Source organism: Entelurus aequoreus, linkage group LG10, assembly GCF_033978785.1.
Source record: "Entelurus aequoreus isolate RoL-2023_Sb linkage group LG10, RoL_Eaeq_v1.1, whole genome shotgun sequence".
NCBI classification, from domain to species: domain Eukaryota; kingdom Metazoa; phylum Chordata; class Actinopteri; order Syngnathiformes; family Syngnathidae; genus Entelurus; species Entelurus aequoreus.
In genome coordinates, this window is record NC_084740.1 from 74,041,180 (window position 1) to 74,056,248 (window position 15,069).

A 15,069-nucleotide genomic window follows, 5' to 3' on the forward strand; every position below is an offset into this window, starting at 1 on the left:
TAAATAAATAAATATAACAGAAATTTCTGGAAGGTATAAATGTTTTTTCTTAAATATTTAACCTTGTTTAAAAAACACTGCTTTTATCTCCAATATACTTTTTTTCTGTGAAATATTACAGAGCTTGGGGGATTTTATTTTATGTTTAAAAACATTTTTTAAGTCATATATATTTATACATCACATTTTTGTGATTTTAAAATTTTTTTTTTTTAAATAATGTTTTATTTTCAAATGTTTTAACATTTTTTTAAAAGTTATATATGTATTTGTATTTTTTAACCTAAAAAAGTTTTTTAAAAAATAATATTTTTTTTGGCTAAGAAATTATATAAATATTTACAAAGGGTATGACTTTTTTCTGTTTTTCTTCCAGAAAATATACAAACCCCTCTCCCCAAAAAGAAAATACATTTTTCCAATATACAACTGTTTTTTTTTTTTTTAGAAATATAAATATAATATCAGACTTTTGTAGAAAAGTATGCATTCTCAAAATTATTTAACTTTATTTAAAAAAAAGATATTGTTTTTGTCTTAAAAATACACACTTTTTTTTGTCCTAAAATGTTTTTTTTCTTACTGGTATGAATAACACTTTTTTTTTTTTTCTTGGAATATGTACAAGCTTATTTCCCTGAAAATTTCTTTAGGATTTTTTTTTTTTTAAATGTGAAATATAACAGAAATTTCTGGAAGGTATAAATCTTTTTTCTTAAACATTTAACCTTGTTTAAAAAGTACCGCTTTTATCTTCAATATACTTTTTTTCTGTGAAATATTACAGAATTTGGGGGATTTTGTTTATCTGTTGAAAACAAGTTTTTTTTTTTTTTTTAATGTTTAAAAGCATTTTTTAAATCATATACATTATATTTATATATAACATTTTTGGAATTGAAAAAAAAATAAAAATAAATAATGTTTTATTTGAAAATGTTTAAAAACATGTACAAGCTTATTTCCCTGAAAATGTCTTTAGGATTATTTTTTTTTAATGTGAAATATAACAGAAATTTCTTCTTTTTTTAAAAAAATGTTTAAAAGCATTTATTAAGTTATATACAATATATTTATATATAACATTTTTGGGATTAAAAAAAAAAAAAATGTAATAATGTTTTATAACACTTTTAATTTTTTGCGGCTCCAGACAGATATTTTTTTCAGTTTTTTCGGTCCAATATGGCTCTTCCAACATTTTGGGTTGCCGACCCCTGCCTTAAACTAATAAAAATATTCTTGTAATATTACAACATTGAGACTTCTTTATTGTATCAGTAATATATATTGTAACACCATAACATTTTTTGTCATTATGACCTTGTTTCCGTAACGTTACGTTTTTTCCCCATAGTACTACAACTTTATTCTTACACTTTGCAACGTTTTTCTTGTCATTTTTTTCTGGTCGCATAACAGTTTTTCCACATACGAAGACTTTATTCTCAAGTTATTATGCCTTTTTTCCTCAGTTAATTTTTGTAAGAATATAATATATATATATATTTTGTTTAATTTTGCAGTTATTTTTATTTAGTGTTGCCCGAATTATGATTTTACAAAGGCGACTGTCAGGTTCAAACACTGATGACATCTATTAAACAAGACAAGAAGCAAACAATCAAACAGAGACAGAATTCAATTCGGACTCAATATTGAGGAGAGTCGTCTTTACACTGTACCCTTGTACAGTATCTTAGCGCGCTCTTGCCAAAAGATTTGCATGCCTACATGGTCACTTTTGTATCCAAAGGTGACCAAAGTTCACAGAAAAGGTTGTAAACAATTCACAGGAAAGGTTAGTTCAAAAAGAGTTCCATAAAATAGTTCAAAAAGAGTTCGTACAATACTTCAAAAAGAGTTCGTCTGGAAATTGGGCAGATCCTGTCATCTCTCCGCTCTGAAGTCCTTGGGCCAGAACAGCATCCTTCTGTTGATTACCATACATGAAAGAACACAGGAACACCTTCATCTTGCGCCCCCCCCCAACACAGTGTAGTTTTACGAGTCTTACTCTTGGTAGGTTTCAAAGACAGCCTTTTGTCTTCTTGTCATTATCGTGCAAGAAAACACCCTGGCACTGCTCGGTTGGTCAAATTGTCGTCTATTTACGTTGACGTTTCCCGAAGACTGAGCTTGTTTGGGTCCCTAATCCGAACGTTTAAGGTGGCTCTCAGCGTACCTGGACTGTTCCGGAAAGCCTCCAGCTGAAAAAGCTGGCGTGGCGGACAACGCGTCCTTTGACCCGCGTGAATAGATTCTTCAGTGGCGTTTGCTCAGCTAAGTAGCCTCTTAATGCACGAGCGTATTGGGATGGTTAGTAATCCAAGACCACGGCGTCCATCTTGGCCCATTCATGATGTCAATAGGGAAGTCTTTCAACGTCGCTCGGGCAGACGACAAGTCCAAACCTCGCTGAGTGTTTGGTCAGGCTAATGATGTTAACGTGCTAAGCTTTCTGTTTGTATGGATTTAAAAGCTGGACGTTTGTGAGAAGTTGTGTCCCAATTTTGGGCATCTCAGAGGGTTGCTCTGGTCTGATTTGATGCTTGGTCTTACCCTTAGCTATGATGCTAGGTGGCTACATGGTAGCATTACTAACATCATATACTCTTGTTATTTTGCAGTTTGAATGTGTAATATGAAATGTACCTTATTTACGTAACATTAATAATTTCCAGCTGGCTAGCTAACGAGCTACAGTATGTAGCTACGTCGTAGCAATACTAACATTGTGTACTCTAAGTCATTTTAAAGTTTGAATGTCCCCTGAAATAACATATTTTGTGTAACGTAAACATTTAAAATGTACTTTATTTACGTATTTAGCTAGCTAGCTAGCTATGTGGCTACATGCTAGCATTACTGACATAGCGTACTTTAAGTTATCTTACAGTTTGAATTCTCCAAGAACATATTTTGGGTGATTATGAACATTTAAAAAGTCAAATGTAATTGTTTTACATAACAGTACTACTTTGTAGCTTGCTAGATAACTAGCTATGTGGCTACATGCTAGACAGATGACCAGTCCAAACCTCGCTGAGTATTTGGTCAGGCTAATGGTGTCAACATGCCGAGCTTTCTGTTTCTATGGATTTAAATGCTGGACGTTTGTGACAAGTTGTGTACAAATTTTGCGGCATCTCATGTTGGCGGTTTATGAAGGCCTCGCCTGTCAAAATTCCTCCAAAGTGATCTGATTTGATGGTTGTCACCACCTGTCCTTGGTCTTACCCTTAGCTATGATGCTAGGTGGCTACATGATAGCATTACTAACATCATATACTCTTGTTATTTTACAGTTTGAATGTGTAATGTGAAATGTACCTTATTTACGTAACATTAATAATTTCCAGCTGGCTAGCTAACGAGCTACAGTATGTAGCTACGTCATAGCAATACTAACATTGTGTACTCTAAGTTATTTTAAAGTTTGAATGTCCCCTGAAATAACATATTTTGTGTAACGTAAACATTTAAAATGTAAAATGTACTTTATTTACGTATTTAGCTAGCTAGCTATGTGGCTACATGCTAGCATTACTGACATAGTGTACTTTAAGTTATCTTACAGTTTGAATTCTCCAAGAACATATTTTGGGTGAATATGAACATTTAAAAAGTCAAATGTAATTGTTTTACATAACAGTACTACTTTGTAGCTCGCTAGCTGACTAGCTATGTGGCTACATGCTAGACAGACGACCAGTCCAAACCTCGCTGAGTGTTTGGTCAGGCTAATGGTGTCAACACACCGAGTTTTCTGTTTCTATGGATTTAAATGCTGGACGTTTGTGACGAGTTGTGTACAAATTTTGCGGCATCTCATGTTGGCGGTTTATGAAGGCCACGCCTGTCAAAGTTCCTCCAAAGTGGTCTGATTTGATGGTTGTCACCACCTGTCCTTGGTCTTACCCTTAGCTATGATGCTAGGTGGCTACATGATAGCATTACTAACATCGTATACTCTTGTTATTCTACAGTTTGAATGTGTAATATGAAATGTACCTTATTTACGTAACATTAATAATTTCCAGCTGGCTAGCTAACGAGCTACAGTATGTAGCTACGTCATAGCAATACTAACATTGTGTATTCTAAGTCATTTTAAAGTTTGAATGTCCCCTGAAATAACATATTTTGTGTAACGTAAACATTTAAAATGTAAAATGTACTTCATTTACGTATTTAGCTAGCTAGCTAGCTAGCTAGCTATGTGGCTACATGCTAGCATTACTGACATAGCGTACTTTTGCCTGTCCTTGGTCTTACCCTTAGCTATGATGCTAGGTGGCTACATGATAGCATTACTAACATCGCATACTCTGTTATTTTGCAGTCTGAATGTGTAATATGAACGTTTAAAAAGTGAAATTTACCGTATTTACGTAGCATTAAAAATTTCTAGCTGGCTAGCTAACTAGCTACAGTATGTAGCTACATAATAATAATAATAATAATAATAATGGATTAGATTTTATATCGCCCTTTTCTATTATTAGATAGTCAAAGCGCTCACAGAGAAGTGGGAACCCATCATTCATTCACACCTGGTGGTGGTAAGCTACATTTGTAGCCACAGCTGCCCTGGAGTAGACTGACGGAAGCGAGGCTGCCAGTTTGCGCCTAGGGCCCCTCCGACCACCACCTATCATTCATTCACCAGTGTGAGCAAGGGTGAAGTGTCCTGCCCAAGGACACAACGGCAGTGATTTGGATGTCAAGAGGCGGGGAGCGAACCTGCAACCCTCAGGTTTCTGGTACGGCCGCTCTACCCACTACGCCATACCGCCCCTAATCACCACACGGGCTCCGGAACACTTCAGAAACCCACTGTCAGTAACTACAGTTGGTCGCTACATCTGTAAGTGCAAGTTAAAACTCTACTATGCAAAGAGAAAGCCATTTATCAACAACACCCAGAAACGCAGCTGGCTTCGCTGGGCCCGAGCTCATCTAAGATGGACTGATGCAAAGTGGAAAAGTGTTCTGTGGTCTGACGAGTCCACATTTCAAATTGTTATTTGGAAACTGTGGATGTCGAAAAGAATCATCCGGATTGTTCTAGGCGCAAAGTGTAAAAGCCAGCATGTGTGATGGTATGGGGGTGTATTAGTGCCCAAGACATGGGTAACTTACACATTTGTGAAGGCGCCATTAATGCTGAAAGGTACATACAGGTTTTGGAGCAACATATATTGCCATCCAAGCAACGTTATAATGGACGCCCCTGCTTATTTCAGCAAGACAATGCCAAGCCACGGACTGTTGAACAACTTAAGCTGTACATCAAGCAAGAATGGGAAAGAATTCCACCTGAGAAGCTTCAAAAATGTGTCTCCTCAGTTCCCAAACGTTTACTGAGTGTTGTTAAAAGGAAAGGCCATGTAACACAGTGGTAAAAATGCCCCTGTGCCAACTTTTTTGCTATTTGTTGCTGCCATTTAATTCTAAGGTAATGATTATTTGCAAAAAAAAAATCAGTTTCTCAGTTGGAACATGAAATATCTTGTCTTTGCCGTCTATTCAATTGAATATAAGTTGAAAAGGATTTGCAAATCATTGTATTCTGTTTTTATTTACCATTTACACAACGTGTCAACTCCACTGCTTTTGGGGTTTTGTACTAATTACAGCATCAATCAGTTGTGTCGCCGCTGGGATGAACCGATGTGAACGTGTACAGCATTTCAGCAAAAGTAAACAAATAAAGCAGCCGCACGTGTCACTTGCACACATAGCGGCCTGCTCGTTCGCCCCCAGATGGCATGATAATGACTTGCACATTTCCATGTCGAGAAAGAGAGAGAGAGAGAGAGAAAGAGCGCTGCGACCGGTGCTCTTGAATAAAACCCAATAAATCTCAACCTTATTCATCATCCAAAAGCATGATCAGAACACAGACGCCCCCAAAAAGGCCTCAAGATGTGTAATGAAGCGCAGATGATGTTGCCTTGGAAGGAGATCCAAGCGCATGAGGACGCTTGGTTTGTGTCCTAAATGGTTCTGTTAGCTTGTTTACTCTTCAAGAGAAAATACCTCCTTATGAGATCTGCTTCTTGGCTTGGCAGCATCGTGGACGCTCCTCCATTCCTTTAATAGAGACATCTCTATTACAAACCCCGTTTCCATATGAGTTGGGGAATGGTGTTAGATGTAAATATAAACGGAATACAATGATTTGCAAATCCTTTTCAAGCCATATTCAGTTGAATGCACTACAAAGACAACATATTTGATGTTCAAACTCATAAACTTTATTTTTTTTTGGCAAATAATAATTAACTTAGAATTTCATGGCTGCAACACGTGCCAAAGTAGTTGGGAAAGGGCATGTTCACCACTGTGTTACATGGCCTTTCCTTTTAACAACACTCAGTAAACGTTTGGGAACTGAAGAGACACATTTTTGAAGCTTCTATATATATATATATATATATATATATATATATATATATATATATATATATATATATATATATATATATATATATATATATATATATATATATATATATACATATACATATATATATATATATACATATATATACACATATATATGTGTGTATATATATATATATATATATACATATATGTGTGTATATATATATATACATATACTGATGATGTGTCCAGGTTGCACCGTAAGGTGTATTTATGAAACCTATATATATATATATATATATATATATATATATATATATATATATATATATATATATATATATATATATATATATATATATATATATATATATATATATATATATATATGTATATATATGTATATATGTGTGTGTGCGTGTGTCTGTATAAGCATATGCACATACACTGTGCATTCGGAAAGTATTCATTTTTCCACATTTTGTTCTGGTACAACAGCTTTATTCCAAAATGCAATAAATTCATTTTTGTCCTCAAAATTCTATAGACAATACCCTATAATGACAATGTTTAATTATTATTTTTTTTTTTTGCAAATGTATTAAAACTAAAAAAATCACATGTACATAAGTATTCACATCCATTGCTCAATTTGTATTGATGCACCTTTGGCAGCAATTACACGTTTTTTGTAATACGATCCGGCACACCCGTCTTTGGGCCGTTTCGCCCATTCCTCTTTGCAGCACCCCGACTCAAGCTCCATCAGGTTGGATGAGAAGCGTTGGGTTTTTTTTCAGGATGTCTTTGTCCATTAATCTTTGTCATCAACACATGCTTGCATAATATTTTACAAGGATTATCCTATTCGACTATAAGTAGGTTTGATATAATTATTAAATAAGATTAAAATCAAGAGTTAATGACTAATTCAGTGTTAATATTTGAGTGGGCCTGGGTCACCTCGGTAGCGGTAAAGTTAGGCTCCAAGGTCAAAAAGATTAAGAACCCCCTGCTTTAGACCGTGGTCAGTTTACCCTAAAACTGTTTTTTAAAAGAAGGGCCTAAAACGAACAAACAAAAAACATAAACAACAGTAAAACTTAGAATTGACGGACAGATCTGAAGCTGATCTGGAGATTATTGTGCTAAAAGTAATCAGTAAAAAAAAAAAGGATGATTTATTTTTTAACACTTTAATGAGTAGGACCCTTTTGGATCCCCAATCATTTTAGTGGGATTTTTTTTTGCGTGTGTCATTGCTCAATAAATGTCAATGTTGTTATGAGTTATTGACCTTTTTAAGGCTCCAATTATTTTATAATCTGAAATATTCTACTTTAAAATTTAATTGGGGGAAAATATTGCATATTAGGTGGGTTTTTTTCCATAAAAAAACTGGGTTTTCTTTGACAAAAAGGGCGTACAACTTAAATGTTTAAAAACGTTTTTTTGACGGATAGACCTAATGTTGATCTAGAGCAGGGGTCACCAACCTTTTTGAAACCAAGAGCTACTTCTTGGGTACTGATTAATGCGAAGGGCTACCAGTTTGATACACACTTAAATAAATTGCTAGAAATAGCCAATTTGCTCAATTTACCTTTAACTCGATGTTATTATTAATAATTAATGATATTTACACTTAATTGAACGGTTTAAAAGAGGAGAAAACACGAAAAAAAATGACAATTAAATTTTGAAACATACTTTATCTTCAATTTCGACTCTTTAAAATTCAAAATTCAACCGAAAAAAAGAAGAGAAAAAGTAGCTAATTCGAATCTTTTTGAAAAAATTAAAAAAATAATTTATGGAATATCATTAGTAATTTTTCCTGATTAAGATTAATTTCAGAATTTTGATGACATGTTTTAAATAGGTTAAAATCCAATCTGCACTTTGTTAGAATATACAACAAATTGGACCAAGCTATATTTCTAACAAATCATTATTTCTTCTAGATTTTCCAGAACAAAAATTTTAAAAGAAATTCAAAATACTTTGAAATAAGATTTAAATTTGATTCTACGGATTTTCTAGATTTGCCAGAATATTTTTTTTGAATTTTAATCATAATAAGTTTGAAGAAATATTTCACAAATATTCTTCGTCGAAAAAACAGAAGCTAAATTGAAGAATTAAATTAAAATGTATTTATTATTCTTTACAATAAAAAATAAAAAAATTACTTGAACATTGATTTAAATTGTCAGGAAAGAAGAGGAAGGAATTTAAAAGGTAAAAAGGTGTTTAAAAATCCTAAAATCATTTTTAAGGTTGTATTTTTTCTCTAAAATTGTCTTTCTGAAAGTTATAAGAAGCAAAGTACAAAAATTAATGAATTTATTTAAACAAGTGAAGACCAAGTCTTTAAAATATTTTCTTGGATTTTCAAATTCTATTTGAGTTTTGTCTCTCTTAGAATTAAAAATGTAGAGCAAATCGAGACCAGCTTGCTAGTAAATAAATACAATTTAAAAAATAGAGGCAGCTCACTGGTAAGTGCTGCTATTTGAGCTATTTTTAGAACAGGCTGGCGGGCGACTCATCTGATCCTTACGGGCACCACGTTGGTGACCCCTGGTGTAGAGATTTAAACTTTGAATAATAATAATAATAATAATAATAATAAATAATGACACATTTTTTCATATTTTTTTGACCAAAACTCTTTGGGTTCCCCAGGATCAAGCCTGAGTGGCGGCCTAAATGTATATTTTTTTATACATTTATCGTATTGGTTTTCAAAATAAAAAATATCAAAACGGCCCCCGCTTGCTTTGATTTGTCAGTGTGCGGCCCTCAGTGGAAAAAGTGTTGATTAGACCCATCCAGCGCCCTTCTGCGAGGATGTTGCCGTGGTAACGTCTTTTTCATGCAACAAACTGAGCGAGGTTAAACGGCGAAGAGCCGAAAGAAACACACAGTTGACTCGAGAGCGGGCGGAGGAATGTCAATAAAAACGTGTTGTGCATTCGACAGTAACGAAGCCTTGGAAGTTGAGCGCAAACATTTGCTGAAAAAAAAAAAAAAAAAAAAAAAAGTCCGCCACTCCACTGTAGGAAATATTAAATCAGCCCTGAGTGCTGTACTGTAGAATAAGCCAATAAAAGACCTTTGAGCAAATGTTAATGTAGTGTCAGGCAGCGTGCCATATGCACTAATATAACACTGAAGAAACATTCCAAGACACTGATTTGAAGAATCTGAAGAACTTTTTTCCTAAAATGTAATCCCACATATGTGCGGCGTGTTGAGGGGAATCATAGTGCAGAGTGAGTGCGGCTCTATAATGTTTGACCAGCGCATTCCACGGTCGGCCTTTAGAACAACATTCCCTTCACGCGGCTCCTGCTGCGAATGACGCCAAGGGCTCTCCGGGCCTCATGATGGCTTACACCTGCGACGTTGCACACCGTAATGTAATCCATACGACTATTTGAAGTTGGAGGGAAAGTCATTTGACGTCTGGGAAGAGAGTTCAAGAGCAATGCAAGTGGAATCTATGGCAAACTTGGCTATGGGGAAGTACTGTATGTAGAGGATGAACTCAAAGGGCTCTTAGGTGGACCCCTGAGGAACGCCACTCGCTCAATCAATCACAGTTTATATATATATATATATATATATATATATATATATATATATATATATATATATATATATATATATATATATATATATATATATATATATATAAAGCCTTTAATCACAAATGCCTCAAAGGGTTTCACAAACCACGACGACATCTTCGGATCTGAACAAGAAAAATCTCGACCCAACGGGCACAATGAGAAACCTTGGGAGGGACCGCGGATGTGGGGACCCTCTGTGGGGATGTTTTTTTTTTTTTTTGTCATAAAAAAATACAATCATGTGTGCTTACGGACTGTATCCCTTGCAGACTGTATTGATATATATTGATATATAATGTAGGAAGCAGAATATTAATAACAGAAAGAAACAACCCTTTTGTGAGAATGAGTGTAAATGGGGGAGGGAGGTTTTTTGGCTTGGTGCACTAATTGTAAGTGTATCTTGTGTTTTCTATGTTGATTTAATTAAAAAAAAAAAAAAAAAATTAATTTTTTTATTTTTTTAAATTTATTTCGTGTAAGGCCATTGCACACGCAGTTTTAGTAGATCACACGCTATTTTATAGATTGCACACGATGTTTAGAGCGAGGTGTTTGGATCTTAGTAAATCAGGCCCTAAATGTGTTGGTTGGTATTCATGACGTCCCAAACAAGTCCTTTCCCAGCTTCTTTACTCTTCTGTGTCAGCTTCTTTGCACGTTGTGGACAATTAATGGATGTACCAACCCAGAAAATACAACATTTGAATTGTGTGACTAAGGAAAGACTATAGAACAGGGGTCACCAACGCGGTGCCCGCGGGCACCAGGTAGCCCGTAAGGACCAGATGAGTAGCCCGCCGGCCTGTTCTAAAAATAGCTCAAATAGCAGCACTTACCAGTGAGCTGCCTCTATTTTTTAAATTGTATTTATTTACTAGCAAGCTGGTCTCGCTTTGCTCGACATTTTTAAATCTAAGAGAGACAAAACTCAAATAGAATTTGAAAATCCAAGAAAATATTTTAAAGACTTGGTCTTCACTTGTTTAAATAAATTCATAATTTTTTTTACTTTGCTTCTTATAACTTTCAGAAAGACAATTTTAGAGAAAAAATACAACCTTAAAAATGATTTTAGGATTTTTAAACACATATACCTTTTTACCTTTTAAATTCCTTCCTCTTCTTTCCTGACAATTTAAATCAATGTTCAAGTAATTTTTTTAATTTTTTTTATTGTAAAGAATAATAAATACATTTTAATTTAATTCTTCATTTTAGCTTCTGTTTTTTCGCCGAAGAATATTTGTGAAATATTTCTTCAAACTTATTATGATTAAAATTCAAAAAAAATATTCTGGCAAATCTAAAAAATCTGTAGAATCAAATTTAAATCTTATTTCAAAGTCTTTTGAATTTATTTTAAAATTTTTGTTCTGGAAAATCTAGAAGAAATAATGATTTGTCTTTGTTAGAAATATAGCTTGGTCCAATTTGTTATATATTCTAACAAAGTGTAGATTGGATTTTAACCTATTTAAAACATGTCATCAAAATTCTAAAATTAATCTTAATCAGGAAAAATTACTAATGATGTTCCATAAATTCTTTTTTTTAAGTTTTTCTCTTCTTTTTTTCGATTGAATTTTGAATTTTAAAGAGTCGAAATTGAAGATAAACTATGTTTCAAAATTTAATTGTCATTTTTTTCATGTTTTCTCCTCTTTTAAACCATTCAATTAAGTGTAAATATCATTAATTATTAATAATAACATAGAGTTAAAGGTAAATTGCGCCAATTGGCTATTTCTGGCAATTTATTTAAGTGTGTATCAAACTGGTAGCCTTTCACATTAATCAGTACCCAAGAAGTAGCTCTTGGTTTCAAAAAGGTTGGTGACCCCTGCTATAGAATACAAAAGTTTGCACACAGACGACTAAAAAGCCACATTGCAATGTCTTCCCAGAAGGAACTGAGAGAGAACTGCCGGTCCAGCGTCCTCTGCAGAAGGTCAAGGATGAGAATGTTTGCCGTGCAGCAGCTCGCGCGGCTAACGGAATTCAGAGACGCCTCGATGCCAGGTCCAGGGCAGAATCGGAAGTAAACACGCTCACTTCTTGCTCACACCTGTGTAAACACATTCAGACTTAAATGAGACCGAAATGCACGCACAACTGTGTTATTTTTCTCTCCTGTCAGCAACACCATGGATGAAAGTGGTCTTTTTGCATGTATTTTTTTATTGAATGCAGATGTTTGCACGCATGAGAACATGAGCATGAGAAACCCTTTAAATGAGTCAAAGAATGACTATTAGACTGTAGGTTTCTGCTTGACATTAGGAAAACATTAGGAAAAGCTCACCAGGGACGCATTAAAACGGCGGATTTGTCTTTGTGTAGAATGTGTGTTGCAGTCAACAACACTTGCAACGTGTATCAAACATTTTGGAAGCATCTAAGACAGGGGTCACCAACCTTTTTGAAACCAAGAGCTACTTCTTGGGTACTGATTAATGCGAAGGGCTACCAGTTTGATACACACTTAAATAAATTGCCAGAAATGGCCAATTTGCTCAATTTACCTTTAACTCTATGTTATTATTATTAATTAATGATATTTACAATTAATTGAACGGTTTAAAAGAGGGGAAAACACGAAAAAAATGACAATTAAATTTGGAAACATAGTTTATCTTCAATTTCGACTCTTTAAAATTCAAAATTCAACCGAAAAAAAGAAGAGAAAAACTAGCTAATTCGAATCTTTTTGAAAAAATTCAAAACAGAATTTATGGAACATCATTAGTAATTTTTCCTGATTAAGATTAATTTTAGAATTTTGATGACATGTTTTAAATAGGTTAAAATCCAATCTACACTTTGTTAGAATATATAACAAATTGGACCGAGCTATATTTCTAACAAAGACAAATCATTATTTCTTCTAGATTTTCCAGAACAAAAATTTTAAAAGAAATTTAAAAGACTTTGAAATAAGATTTAAATTTGATTCTACAGATTTTCTAGATTTGCCAGAATATTTTTTTGAATTTTAATCATAATAAATTTGAAGAAATATTTCACAAATATTCTTTGTCGAAAAAACAGAAGCTAAAATGAAGAATTAAATTAAAATGTATTTATTATTCTTTACAACAAAAAAAATAAATGTACTTGAACATTGATTTAAATTGTCAGGAAAAAAGAGGAAGGAATTTAAAAGGTAAAAAGGTATATGCGTTTAAAAATCCTAAAATCATTTTTAAGGTTGTATTTTTTCTCTAAAATTGTCTTTCTGAAAGTAATAAGAAGCAAAGTAAAAAAATTCATGAATTTATTTAAACAAGTGAAGACCAAGTCTTTAAAATATTTTCTTGGATTTTCAAATTCTATTTGAGTTTTGTCTCTCAGAATTAAAAATGTCGGGCAAAGCTAGACCAGCTTGCTAGTAAATAAATAAAATTAAAAAAAATAGACGCTGCTATTTGAGTTATTTTTAGAACAGGCCAGCGGGCTACTCATCTGGTCCTTACGGGCTACCTGGTGCCCGCGGGCACCGCGTTGGTGACCCCTGATCTAAGACTATAAGACAGGACTTATTGATTAAAGATCCATTTGCACCCCCGGGCCCCTGCAGGACAGATACGGACTGCCGCGTGATGCAATGCAAAATGAGAAAAAAAGCACAATAATCACCATCATAGTATTAACAGTAAGACACGGTGAGGTTCTGGGAAAGTTCATATTCCGTGCGGAGGATTCAGTTTTATTGCATGGGAGTGACATTTCTTTTCGAAGACAAGGGCGAAAAGATACACTCCAACAAATGTCTCGAACGAAACATCTGCAAGGTCTCAACTATCTGCCAAAGCTGAGACAAAAAAAGAAAAGATCCACACAGTTTTTAACAGTGTCTTCCCACGTGTTTTTTTTCTTTTTTTTTTTTTTTTTTTCTTTCCACTTTTGTGGTGCAAATTTCCTGTTGCTCTCTGTTGTCGTTTGGGTGTTTTCACTGAAATTCTATTCCATATGCCAGCACCTGTATATGGCAATCAGATGCAGTATAAGACAAAACATATGTTTTGTTGCATCCGTGTGGACTAATAATTAGAGATGTGGCTTTTTTTGCCGATATCCAATATTCCGATATTGTCCAACTCTTAATTACCGATTCCGATATCAACCGATACCGATATATACAGTCGTGGAATGAACACATTATTATGCCTAATTTTGTTGTGATGCCCCGCTGGATGCATTAAACCAGTGGTCCCCAACCACCGGGCCGCGGCCCGATACCGGTCCGCGGACCGATTGGTACCGGGCCGCACAACAATGTTAAAAAAAAAAAAAAAAAAAAAAAAAAAAAAATTTTTTTTTTTTTTATGAAATCAACATAAAAAACCCAATATATACATTCTATATCAATATAGATCAATACAGTCTGCAGGGATACAGTCTGTAAGCACACATGATTGTATTTATTCATGTTAAAAAAAATAAATAAAACATTTTTTTTTTTTTTTTTTTTTTAAATACCCCCCTGGGACAAATTTTCAAGCTACAAAAAGGTTGGGGACCACTGCATTAAACAATGTAACAAGGTTTTCCAAAATAAATCAACTCAAGTTATGGAAAAAATGCCAACATGGCACTGCCATATTTATTATTGAAGTCACAAAGTGCATTCTTTTTTTTTTTTAACATGCCTCAAAACAGCAGCTTGGAATTTGGGACATGCTCTCCCTGAGAGAGCATGAGGAGGTTGAGGTGGGGGTGATATTATTTTTTTATCTGGATAGATTGAAAATTAACACCAATGAGTTGACTGATAAACATTATCACATCATTTTTTTCAGAAAGTATAAATAACGACAAATAAAGATAGAATACTACTAACAGCAACATGTACCGTATTTTCCGCACTATAAGGCGCACCGGATTATAAGGCGCACCTTCAATGAAGGGCATGTTTTAAAACTTTGTTCATATACAGTGTTTCCCATAAACTGCCAAGATACCTGTGGCGGTGGGGGCGTGGCCATGGGCGTGGCCACCATGACGTCATCGAGTAATTTGCATAATTAACTACAAT

At 34.0% G+C, this 15,069-nt stretch overlaps 1 long non-coding RNA gene across 1 annotated transcript in view; it reads right to left on the reverse strand.

Moving 5' to 3' along the window:
- Positions 1-15,069, reverse strand: part of LOC133659039 (uncharacterized) — a 48,503-nt gene that overhangs the window by 2,333 nt on the left and 31,101 nt on the right. Inside the window, exon 2 of the long non-coding RNA XR_009827592.1 lies at positions 1,849-1,933. This is a non-coding gene — a long non-coding RNA (uncharacterized LOC133659039). The remainder of the gene's footprint in view (positions 1-1,848; positions 1,934-15,069) is intronic.